Source organism: Magnolia sinica, chromosome 7, assembly GCF_029962835.1.
Source record: "Magnolia sinica isolate HGM2019 chromosome 7, MsV1, whole genome shotgun sequence".
Classification (NCBI taxonomy): domain Eukaryota; kingdom Viridiplantae; phylum Streptophyta; class Magnoliopsida; order Magnoliales; family Magnoliaceae; genus Magnolia; species Magnolia sinica.
The window spans coordinates 64,808,889-64,821,862 of NC_080579.1; the positions used below are offsets into that span (position 1 = coordinate 64,808,889).

The 12,974-nt window shown below is 37.5% G+C and overlaps 1 long non-coding RNA gene across 1 annotated transcript; it reads left to right on the top strand.

Annotated features, from left to right (window-relative positions):
* The first annotated feature begins 1,529 nt into the window (after positions 1-1,529).
* LOC131252108 (uncharacterized) lies at positions 1,530-2,729 on the top strand. The gene is made up of 2 exons (XR_009174188.1): positions 1,530-1,855; positions 1,973-2,729. It is a non-coding gene; the product is annotated as an uncharacterized LOC131252108 (long non-coding RNA).
* The last annotated feature ends 10,245 nt before the right edge of the window (positions 2,730-12,974 follow it).

Below are 12,974 nucleotides of genomic sequence, written 5' to 3' on the forward strand. Positions count from 1 at the left end.
AACCTTTAATAATATAGCTGCAAAATTAGGTCAGGGTAACAATTGCATTTGATTTAAATGGACTGGACATAAAATGCCTAACATAGAAAAATAGGGAACAGGGGAGAAAATCCATGTTGTTTTCTTAAGTAGCCAGTTCTGGTACATGGATCAAGCTGAAATGCTACTATTTCTTGTTCTGCAATTGGAATCCTTAGGAGAGCACTTCTTATAAACAGGTGGTGTGAGTTGGCCATTTTTCTTATTTGGTGCAATTGCTTCTTAGCTATTAGTAGTACATGTGACTCTGATCTCCTGTTAGAAACTATCTCTGCTCATCCTTCCCTGCTCTCTCCCTTTATGTATATATATATATATATATATCTCGGGAAATACTCACCTGCGCACTAGTTCGCACGAACTGGTGCGAACTTTTTTAAGAACCCATCCTACGTGATGTGGATCCAAAATCTGAACCATTCATGTGAAGCAACACCTCGTGAAACCCCCCAGGCCCAAGTTTTACTTTGATCTAAAACTTTGATGCGCCATGAAAAATGAAAACAATTTCCTCCCTTGATTTGCGTTTCTCTTTGCTATGGCCCACCAGAATTTTAGATCAGGGTGAAAATTTGTCACATTGGGTTTCATGGGATTCTTCATCACATGAACCGTTCAGATCAGACACCCATGACACGTGTGCAAAGGTGCGTATGTGCGCAGGTGAGCATGACTCTCTCTCTCTCTCTCTCTCTCTCTCTCTCTCTCTCTCTCTCTCTCTCTCTCTATATATATATATATATATATATATATAGAGTAAATTCTTGATGTAGTTTGTTTTCCATTCAGCATTGATTTCTTTTGGGGATTGGCACTATTGATTTGTGCATTGCAGGCCCTTTATCTGAATTGCCCAGAGCTTAACGACCTGAATCTCAATTCATGTACAAACTTGCATCCAAGTAGTTACTAAATGTTCTACTTGTATGTAGCTGACATGGAGACTCAGTGTTAGACACTACAAACCTTGAGAATCCAAATGCAAACATCTCTGTATGGGTTATATGTTATTGTCAAAACTCAGAAGATACAATCATCGTCTCCATAACCTTGTCCTAGCCATTTGTTGCGTGATGTGAGATTATACATGCGTACATATAGAAAAAAAAATGTTTCTAGTTAAATAGGAATTTGCCTAGAACTATGTAGTTAGAATGTGGATGGTGCTTGTAAATGAACAAGACCATGAACTTAGATTTTACCCAACCAGCTATTTCAATGTGTTTAGCACAAATGTGCAGCTTATGCCCGGGATGGGTATTGTTTGAAAAAAACAAAGTTCTTTATACATAGATTGGAGGTGGGTGGGGGAAACATTTATTACGTAAAATTATAATTAGGTTCTTTTGAAGCATAATCCTTCTTTCAAATTTGAGGCCTTGCTCTTTTCTGGTTCTTCAAGTTTGCATTACTGCATCACCTTCTTCTCCTTCTTTTTAAATTTTTTATACACATTTTAACCAAATCTGATGACTACAAAGAAACTTAGTTCACTGATTATGTAACATACTTAGATTTCATTTCGTTATACAAATTTTTTATACACATTTAAACCAAATCTGCTTTTTTATATGAAAGAGCAATTTGCACTATTGGAGCCAAATAAGAATGGGTGCATCTCACTAGAAAACATAAGAATGGTTAGTTTCTTTCTGTAATATTTAGATTTCTTACTGGGCATGTTTACAGTTGGTTGTTAAGCTACAATGCTCAGTTACTTCTGTTGATGATTACTATTGAATATTTTGGCCAAGCATTGGTGAAAAATGCAACAGATGCTATGAAGGAATCCCGCATTCATGATTTTCTTGCTTTGGTATCTATTTTACTGTTGACTCTGTAGTTATTCTTCAATTTCAAATGGTTCTGTATGTTTTATAACTTTTTACCAATACTCCTTTCTTCTATGACAATTGAATGCTCTTCAATATAGAAAGATGGACTTTCACACCAGCAGCTTTATGGTCAGAAGCTAACAAACATGTCTACACACAAATAAGAGAGAGAGGATCCATTCCAGTGTAAAGAAGAATCATCAACACCTGATGAAAGGGCGCCGTTCTTTGAAGTGGACATAGTCCTTGATGTTGTCTCCTTCCAACTTGAGGCTGGCCCACCACACCAAATCGCCTTCCACCTTTAGAGAACCCCCCCAACAGTGGTGGTAGAAGCAGCAGCATTGTCACAGGGAACTTGAAGAGGACGATTATTCAGCTTCGGACATCCACTCACTCTCAGTTTCTCCAATGCCGGCAGGCACACCTCACCACAAATACTCTCCAGCTTAGGTAGCTCCCACAAACATTGTACGTAGTCTTTGGAGTGAGCCTTTAGCTACCCCTCGAAACACCGCCTCCAGTCTATTGCAGAATTTGATATGGAGAGTTTTCAGGCTTTCTAAGCATACAACCGAGGAGAAGACGACCACGAGTCTCAGGCAACAATCTAGATATATGTGCAATTCCTGAAAAAACACAACCAAGGAAAAATTCTCTCAATGAAGCCAGCAGCAGCGGCAGCAGCAGCAATGACAGAAATCCTGGATGTACAGCAACAACAGCAATGGCAGTGTGTTTGTTTTGAAAACTTTAAATATACGATTAATTGTTTTGTTGGTATTGTGCTGATTGTTGTCTTGATGGATGTTAAATGGGTGAAACATGCACAGTTCAATCATTGGTTGATTATAATATTGTTAGCTTTTGTTGATAGAAACTAGATTTAGCCTCGGTTATTGCTAAATGATGTTAAAAATTGAATTTAGCCCCAGTTGATGCCAACAAAGGCTAAATCTATCTTTAGTCTCAATTTTGCCTCAATTACCTAAACTGAGACTACAACTCCCGTGGTTAAAGGCTTTAGCCTCAGTTATTGAGAACTAAGGTTAAAAATGGATTTAGCTTCAATTGGAGGCAACTGAGGCTAAAATTTGGATTTAGTCTCAGTTAGAAACAATGGAGGCTAAAATTTTGATTTAGCCTCATTTCGAGAAAACTGAAGCTAAAATTAAAGGTTCTTTTAGCCTCACTTGAAGAACTGAGGCTATAAAAGTCATTTCAGCCTCGGTTGCTAAAACTGAGGCTAAAGCCCCCTTTTCTTGTAGTGTTATAACCTAAACCTATAACCTAAACGTAAATCTTAAACTAAACTTAAACCTATAACCCTAACCTAAACCAAAACCTATGAGTTAAACCTTAATGTATAACCTATAACCTAAACTTATATCCTATAACCTAACCTTAACTTTAACCTAAACCTAAAACCTAAGCCTTAACCTATAACCTAAAACCTAAACCTAAACCTAAACCTAAAACATAAATGTATTCTTAAATCCCTAAACCTACTTACACCTAATCCTAATCTCAAGTCCCTAACCTAAACCTAAACTTGAAAACCCAAACCTAAACCCGATCCTGAACCCGAACCCGATTTCCTAAACCTAAACCTTAACCTATTCTCAATTCTCTAAAGCTATAACTTATAACTTAAACCTATAACCTAAACCAAAACCTATGAGCTAAACCTTAACCTATAACCTATAACCTAAACTTATATCCTATAACCTAACCTTATCCTTAACCTAAACCTAAAACTTAAACCTTAACTTATAACCTAAAACCTAAACCTAAACCTAAAACCTAAATGTATTCCCAAATCCCTAAACCTAAACCTACATTTAATCCTAATCTCAACTCCTTAACATAAACCTAAACTTAGACTTGAAAACCCGATCTCTAACCCGAACCCGATTTCTTAAACCTAAACCTTAACCTATTCTCAATTCTCTAACGCTATGAATAATTTTTTGTATTTTATTTATGATGTTAAACTTATATGTATTTATGTGTGGATGAATGTCATGTGGATAAGATAATTTGTGTTTGGATGGATGTAGTTTATGTTTGGATGAATGTAGTTTATGTTTGAATGGATTTACGTAATTTGAGTTTAGATGGATGTGAATGTGAATATGATGAAATATATTATATAACAAGTGTATATCAGGAAGAATATGATGAAGTATATTGTAACAGGTATAGATCAGGAATTTCGAGCTGAAAAATGTGTAGTTACAAAAAAAAAAAAAAAAGACTTTTACTTACGAAATATTTCGTAGGTATTTTCGTAGGCAAAGGTGTTTACCTACGAAACATTTTATAGGTAAAAGGCTGATAAATGTTTTTTGAAAGTCCCATACACGTTTCGTAGGTAAAAGCCTCATCTAGAACTCTCTCATAAAAGTTTTTACCTACGAAAATAATCGTAGGTAAAAGTTTCGTAGATGGTTTTTTTACCTACGAAACCATTGGTACGTAAAAGTAAACTTTTCAATTTTTTATTTTGTCAAAAATTGAAAACACACTTTACCTACGACAACTTTTATAGGTAAAGATGGGTTTTACCTACCAGATTGCATTTCATAGGTAAAAGTAATCTTTCGTTTGTTTGTATTTTGAAAAATTGAAAACACCCTCTACCTACAAAAATTGTCGTAGGGAAAGATGAAATTCAAAACACCTTTTCCCTTTAAAAAAATTCGTAGGTAAAGATGACTTTTACTAGGTAAAAATAAACTTTTCATTTGATTGTATGTTGAAATTTTGAAAACACCCTTTACCTACAAAAATTGGCGTAGGGAAAGATGACATTTACCGAAAATACCTTTTAGCTACGAAAATATTCGTAGGTAAACATGGCTTTTACCCACATTTCTTAAGTAAAAATATTTAATACAAAAAAATTGAAAACACCCTTTACCTACGACAATTTTCGTAGGTAAATATGACATTTACTAACTTTCGTTGGTAAAAGTAAACTTTTCGTTTTTAGAAAGATGGAAAATTTGAAAACTCCCTTTACGTACGAAAATTTTCGTAGGTAGAGATGACTTTTACCTACGAAAATTAATTTCGTCGGTAAAAACCATATTTCTTGTAGTGTGAAGAAGATCTACTTCAAAGATCGGAGGATCTAAAGAGAAGCCGCATCAAGATTGATCGAGCATCTCAAAACAGGTGCTAACAAGTGGCTCATCCAAACTAGTAAAAGTTTATTTAAGAGTTCATTGTATACTCATTTTTTATGTGAATTTGAATATAGAGTTTGATACTCAAACTCAATTAAGCCTTATGTGAGCCACCGACGGGTGTGTACGTAAAGGTTTCTGGTGACCTTATAGAAAACCTTGTGAGTCTCTGTATAAGCCACCAACACAGGTGTATATGTGTAAGGATACTGGTGAACCTATAGAAAACCTTTTGAGTATTTGTGTGACCAACACGGGTGTGTATATGTAAGATTACTGATGACCCTATAGAAAACCCTTAAGAGTCTCTATTCGAGCCACCAGCAGGTGTGAATGTGAATCATAGTGTATGATTGTAAATGTTAAGGTTAAACCTATAAAAAATCATTGAGATAATGCAATCTGAAATTCGAATTTGAGTTCGTCATTTGTGAGTGGAGGAAGTATTTAGTCAAACCACTATATATCGTTGTGTTTGCGATTGTTGTTGTGTATGCAATCTTATTTATGTCTATGATTAGATTTTATTTTTATTTTATTTAATACAGATGCTTGAATAGATTGTATGCTAGGAGCTTAATTCTTTGCACACGCTAAATATCTCACATCATAAACTACTTTGCACATATAGTTGTATTTTTATAGTTTATGTCATCGGACCCATTCTACCATGTGAATTAAATTGTATTAATTGATAAATAATTTTAAAAGGTCATATTCACCATTATCCAGGACTTATCCATAATTCTAAGCTTCCGCATTACAGTTTCATGTTAAGCCTCATAAGCTTCCTACTAGATATATACAATCATACATCAGACCGAATATTATCATGATCCAAAGTATACATAATCTACATTTATAAGAAATACAATTCATACAAAGTGGGTGGGGTCCACCATCAACACGGGAAAAACCCTATTTTTTATTCATCCAATGGGGTCCATTGGAGGCCCACTGTTGACGTGGCAGCATCCCTACATGGGGCTGCCCACGTGACAACATGCGGGGCCACCACATTGCCTACGTGGACAACGTGCGCGGCCCACACGGCTACCATATGGCAGGTGTTAATTTCCACACACGGTGTAGTCCACTTGATCCTTGCATAGTTTTGCGCATGATCTAGATTCAACAGTTTTTCTTCAAAAGATTAAACTACATTCTAATCGTTTGATCACAAGGAAAAATAAAAATTAAAAAATACATTTATAAGATGCAAGAAGGGTGATGGACGGTTAAGATCACATCACGTCAAGGTGGGGCCCATAGATTCGGGTCACACTCTTTCTATGTACGGGGTTCCCACGCACTGAAGGACGCGGATTGCGCACTACCCCCGCCCATCCCTAGCTCCGAATGGGCAGTTCTGTGGGTGGGCCCACTGTGCTGTATCTTTACATCCAAACCGTCTATCCCTTTTCTTAGATTATTTTAAGGCATGAAGACAAAAATGAGCCATATCCAACGCTCAAGTGGACCACACCAAATAATGAACTTAGTTGTATTAAAATGCACAAAGCATTAAATGTCAATTGCATTAAATGCAAGAGATATCTGTGGTGTGGTCCATTTGATCGTTGGATTTGTCTTACTTTTGTGTTCATGCCTTAAAATAATCTGAGAAAAGGGATAGACGATTTGAATGTACAGATACATCATGGTGGGCCCGCCCACAGAACTGCCGAAGGAGCTAAGGACCGGCGGGGGTAGTACGAATTGGGGTGCGTCAACTCCCCTTTGCGTGGGGGAAGTGGATTGGCTGGTGTACCACACATCAGCTCTATAGCGGGGACCAGCATTGACGCTCCCCAAGCTCTGAGTTGTACTAACAGTTTAAAGGAGATCAAAGTTACATGGGCCCCACAGTGATGTACTTATTATATCTATACCATTCATCTATTTTTAGAGATCATTTTAGAGTATTATCCAAAAATGAATCATATCCAAAGATCATCTGGACCACACCACAAATAGCAACGGAGATGATGATTTTCACCGTTAAACAATTCGTAGGGCCCACCATAATGTTTATTTTCCATCCAATCTGTTCGTAAGGTCACAAAGACATGATTGAAGAGGAAAAAAAAATCATATTTATTTAAAACTCCTGTGACCCCAAAAATGATTTCAATGGTATACATTCAATCCCTCACCATTTATTATTATTATTATTATGGTCCACTTGATAACTTGATTTGCCTTATTTTTCTTCTCAAGCCTTAAGACGAGCTTGCCAAATGGATGGATAGTTTGGATATGACACATACCTCATGATCAGACTCACATAACTTGCTAAGGTCAATACAGCAGCTATACGGCAATTGTGAGGTAAAATGCCAATCCATGCGAGACACGGATTGTGTACTATCCCCACCCATCCCTAGCTCCAAATGGACAGTTTTGTGGGTGAGCCACCGTGATGTATCTGTACTTTCAAACCGTTTATCGCTTTTCTCGTATTATTTTAAGGCATAAACACAAAAGTGAGACAGATCCGACGATCAAATGGACTACACCACAGATGACTCTTGCATTTAATGCAATTGACATTTAATGCTTTGTTCATTTTAATGTAACTAAGTTTATTATTTGGTGTGGTTCACTTGAGCGTTGGATATGGCTCATTTTTGTCTTTTTGCCTTAAAATAATCTAAGAAAAGGGATAGACGGTTTGGATGTAAAGATACATCACGGTGGGCCTGCCCACAGAACTGCCCGTTCGGACTAGGGACGGGCGGGGGTAGTGCGCAATCCGCGTCCATTCGGAAGATTCTCTCCATGTAATGTCTGGACAGAAAGAGGATTTCGGAGAGATTTTCGGTGATGGACGGATCTTAGGAGTAGGAATAGTTTAGGGTGTAGTCTTGAATGAATACACATGTCATGGATAAAATGGGTCCCACATAGAAGATCACTACCATCTGAAACGTCCACCCCATCACTAGAGATGGTGACGTTCTTATAAAATTTGTCCCATGGTCAGATGACACCTCGACAAGGAGATGCGATCCTAAACCGTTTGAAATTCTGAGGGTGTATCTAATAAAGGTGCTTACTCATTTTCATGAGTGAGAGTACACACGTGTGTGCGTGGACATCATCTGAGTAAAGCTGAACACAAGCCGAATTAGCTCAGCTCACTCGGCTCGACTTGACTGGGTTAAGCATGAATCAGCTCAACTCAAAAGCTCCAGCGTGATTTTTTTGGCTCTAGGCCCACAATAGGATTTCATACTTAATTATTTGTGCTGAAAACTAAGAAACTATACTTCAAAGGAAAAGATGCATGCATGTTGAATCTAGATTGCTAGACTTTTTTGTTAACAACTTTTTCTATCAACAAGTTTTTGACGTGTTTGACCATAACATTGTCATATATATATATATATATATATATATATATATATATATATATATATATATATATATATCTCAGCATAAGCTTTGGAAAATGGCCCAGATCTTGAGTTGGATGGTCCAAATCTACAATAAGTATATATATATATATATATATATATATATATATATATATATATATATATATATATATCAGAATATTTGGAGTGTAATCTATATAACGCACAGGTCTAATCTTGAGTTGGTTGGTCCAAATCTACCATATGTAAAAAATCCATCTGGCATTTACCCACACTTCAGGTCTCTCCTTCCTAAATATCCCCAGAATGTTTACATGACCTTCCACGGGGAAATAGAGGATTGCTTTCCCGGACTTATAAGGAAAGAGTTCACGTGGAGTAAATCCACCCTGTCCATCGTGGCCCAGTTTTTTGAAAGCTAAGTGTAACGTGGACGCGGATTGCGGACTACTCGCGCCCGTCCTTAGGTCCAAACAGGCAGTTCTGTGGGTGGGCCCACCGTGATGTATTTGTACATCCAAGCTGTCAATTCCTTTTCTCAGGTTATTTTAAGGCATGAGCACAAAAATGAGGCAGATCTAATGCTAAAGTGGACCACACCAAATAATAAGTTTGATTGCATTACAATGCACAAAGCAATATATGTAAGTTGCATTAAACGCAAGAATCATCTGTGGTGTGGTCTATTTGAGCGTTGGATCTGTTTAATTTTTGTTTTAATGCATTAAAATAATCTGAGAAAAGGGATAGACAGCTTGGATATACAGATACATCATGGTGGGCCCACCCACAGAACTGCTCGTTCGGAGCTATGGACGGGCAGGGGTAGTACGCAAACCGCGTCCGTGTAATATTCGGGGTAAATTTAAAGTTAACATTATAGTGGTCCACCAAAACCGGTCACTCTTTTCCAAAGTGCGTCTGCCAGCATTACGAGGATTAATTACCGCCTTGAATTATGGGACGCGTATTTCATAGGAAACCTTTTGTAGGAAGTTCCTGTGTGCTAGAAAGCTAGGTGGGGCCAATGTGATGTTTGTGAGAAATCCACTCCGCTCATCCGTTTTTGTGAGATCACTTTAAGATATGAGACCAAAAATCAATTGGATCCACCACTCAAGGAAGCCATATGAGAGGGAAAACTAGAAAAAAAATACCTACTACGGAAACCTTCGTGGGATCTACCTTGATTTTTATATGCTCTCCCAATTGATGCTAAAATTTTGTAGCCATATGAATGTTTCAACTGTAGTTGTTCACTATCCCACTTTTGTTTTGAATTCATCTGATTTTTGGTCCTATGTTCTAAAATGTTCTCGTAAAACAGATCCACGGAGTGGATTTCTCACGAACGTTAAGATGGCCCCACCTAGCTTCCGGCAGAGGAACTTGCTGTGAAAAGCTTTGGAACGAGACGTCTTGAATTACGCCACTTCTCTCCTTATTATAAGCATTTATTATCACCTTAAATTACGCCTAGTAGCGTTGTGGGAATAAGAACCACATGCACTCCCATTTCTAAATTTTTATGGGCCCACTCTGACATGTATATGAGATCCGCTCTGACCATTAGATGTATAATTCAGTAATAGGCTCTGATACAAAAGATCAGGATAACATATGATTCAGATGGACCACACTAATGAAAACAATTAGGAGAGAGACATCAATCCTTGATTTTTACAAGGCCCATCTTGACCAAACTGTGAAATCCATTCCAACCATTAGATTTAACACCAAAAGTAAGCCCGGGTCCTAAAAATGAGGTTCATACATGATTTATGTGAGCCACACCATTGAAATAGTTTGGAGGGTTAATCCTTTCAAGTACACTGTTTCCAATCATGTGGTCTACCTGAACTACTACCGGTGGAGATAAATTTTGAGATCTTAATCTAACATGGGTTGACATACCTAATAGTAAGAGTTGATTTTACATTAGCACTAAGATGGGCCCACCCAAGCCATTACTCCTTTTACATCAGGAAAAAAAAAAACTAGAATGCGGTGGAAGCATTTATTAAATGCATAGCTAGTTTTAGGGAAATGTAATGTCCAACCCACTACGGCGTGAGTGTGTGGGCCGTGTGTGCGTGGATTTAAAAAAAAATGTAGTGTCCAACTAGTTGTGTGTAAGCTTTAGATCTACATCATTCTTTGATTCATGCCTTAAAATGATCTCTCCAAACGGATGAACACTGTGGACACAACACAGACATCAGGGTGGAGCTCACAGAATGCGGTGACATTACTTCAGCAGCTAATCCGCGACCGCCAAGCGTGACGAGCATTAACTACCGCCTTATATTGGAAACAAATACTACAGGGACACTCAACCCTGATTTTTTTATAGGTCTAACCTACATGTGAGATCCTCTCGGTCCATTAGATGTATAATCAAGTAATAGTCCTAGTGCCAATAAATCAGGCTAACCCGTGATTCAGATGGGCCACACCAATGAGACTAAAAACCAGGAGAGAGACATCCACCCTTGATTTTTACTTGCCCATCATGACGAAACTGTGAAATGTATTCCAACCATTGGATGTCACACCAAAAGTAAGTCTAGGTCCCAAAAATTAGGTTCATAGATGATTCAGGTGAGCCACACTAGGCTAGGCGAAACTGTTTGGAGGTTGAATCTATCCATGTACACTGATTCCAATTGTGTGGTCCTCTTAAACTACTGATGTAGATAAATTTTGAGACCTTGATCTAATATGGAGTGACATATGTGATGGTTGGGGTTGATTTTACATTAACACCATGATGGGCCCACCCAAGCCCTGGCCGCTTTTCCATGCTAAAATGAAATTAGAATGTGATGGAAGCATTTAGTTACATTAATTAAGAAAAAAAATTCATTAAATGCTCCAACTAGTTGTGTGTGAGCATTACTCTATACATACATACATACATACATACATACATACATACATACATACATACATACATACATACATACATACAAAAATACATATATATATATATATATATATATATATATATATATATATATATATATATAGGAAAAGGTACTATACGCTCAACCGTATTATACCTTCCATAAGGTTGAGTGCTGGCGGTACGTTATTAGTTTATATGGTGAAAATTTTAAACAAATGAGGAGATTTTACAGGAAAAATGGAAAAATAAAACTGGTGAAACAGGTTATTAAAATATCCCTCCACCTCTCTCACGCGTATTTTCTGTAAAAGCCTTGCGCCTGACGATGAAATTTTCCTAAGGCCCACTATGATGTTTATATGAGATCCAACTTATTCATAAGTTAAGACATGCATGAAAGAAGGGAAAACACAAATTTCAGCTTGATCGAAAACTTTTGTGCCCCTTAGAAATTTTTAATAGTGGGCATCACTTTATCCACTGTTTTCTGTGGTGGATACATTCCAGCTTTGGATCTGACTCATTCTTTGTCTCATGCCTTAAATTGATATCTCCAAGTGAATGGACAATATGGATATAACATATACATCATAGTGGGTCTCACAAACTTAGTGACATAACCTGTCCGTAGCTAATTTGCGTATACCTAGCGTTGGAGTCCATTAGGACTTTTAATAGGAGTATTGCATCGTCCGAACGACCAGTGCTCTGTGGGGCTCACTGTGATGTAAGTGCTTTATCTATGCCATTAAAAGATTTTCTCGTATCGTTTTAAGTTATTATCTTAAAAATGAGGTAGGTCCATAGCTCCAGTGGACCACAATAAAGGACGTTGTATCGATAATGATACTCACTGTTGAAACCTTTCTAAGTGTCTACATTATGTTGTTTTACCATCCAACCTATTCATAAGGTCATGTAGACGTGGATGAATTGAAAACACAATTATCAACTTGATCCGAAACTTCTCCAGCTCGCAAGAAGTTTTTAATGGTGGACGTTTGATCCCCACCTTGTGGTCCACTTACGCCTGGGACTCGTTTCATTTTTCGGTTCATATATTAAAATGATCTGAGAAAATCTTTGAACGGAATAGATAAAACACTTACATCACATTAGGCCCCACAGAGCCTCGCCCGGACGAATCACTGTACGGCGGGAGTAGGATGCATTCCACGTTCCTTTTAATATAGAAGTGGATGTAGGTGGATTAGATACTGACAGGTTGAGTAGCAAGTCGGCTGGAGAAGTTACATCACCAAGTTCTGTGGCCCCACTATAATGTATGTGTTGTATCCACATCGTCCATCCATTTTGAGATATAATTTTAGGGCATGAGACAAAGAATGAGGAAGACAAAAATATGTAGTGCACCCCACTATAGAAAATAGTGGGGAGAGTGATTCCCACCGTTGAAACTATCCCAAGGCCCACCATAATGTTTATTTGAAATCCAACCTGTTCAAAAGTTAAAAAAGACATGAAATAAGAGAACACAAATATCAGCTGGATCTAAAACTTTCGTGGCCTTTAGAAGTTTTTAATGATAGGCATCATTGTCCCCACTCTTTTCTATGCTAGGCTCCATTGGAGCTTTGGATTTAACTCATTCTTTGGTTAT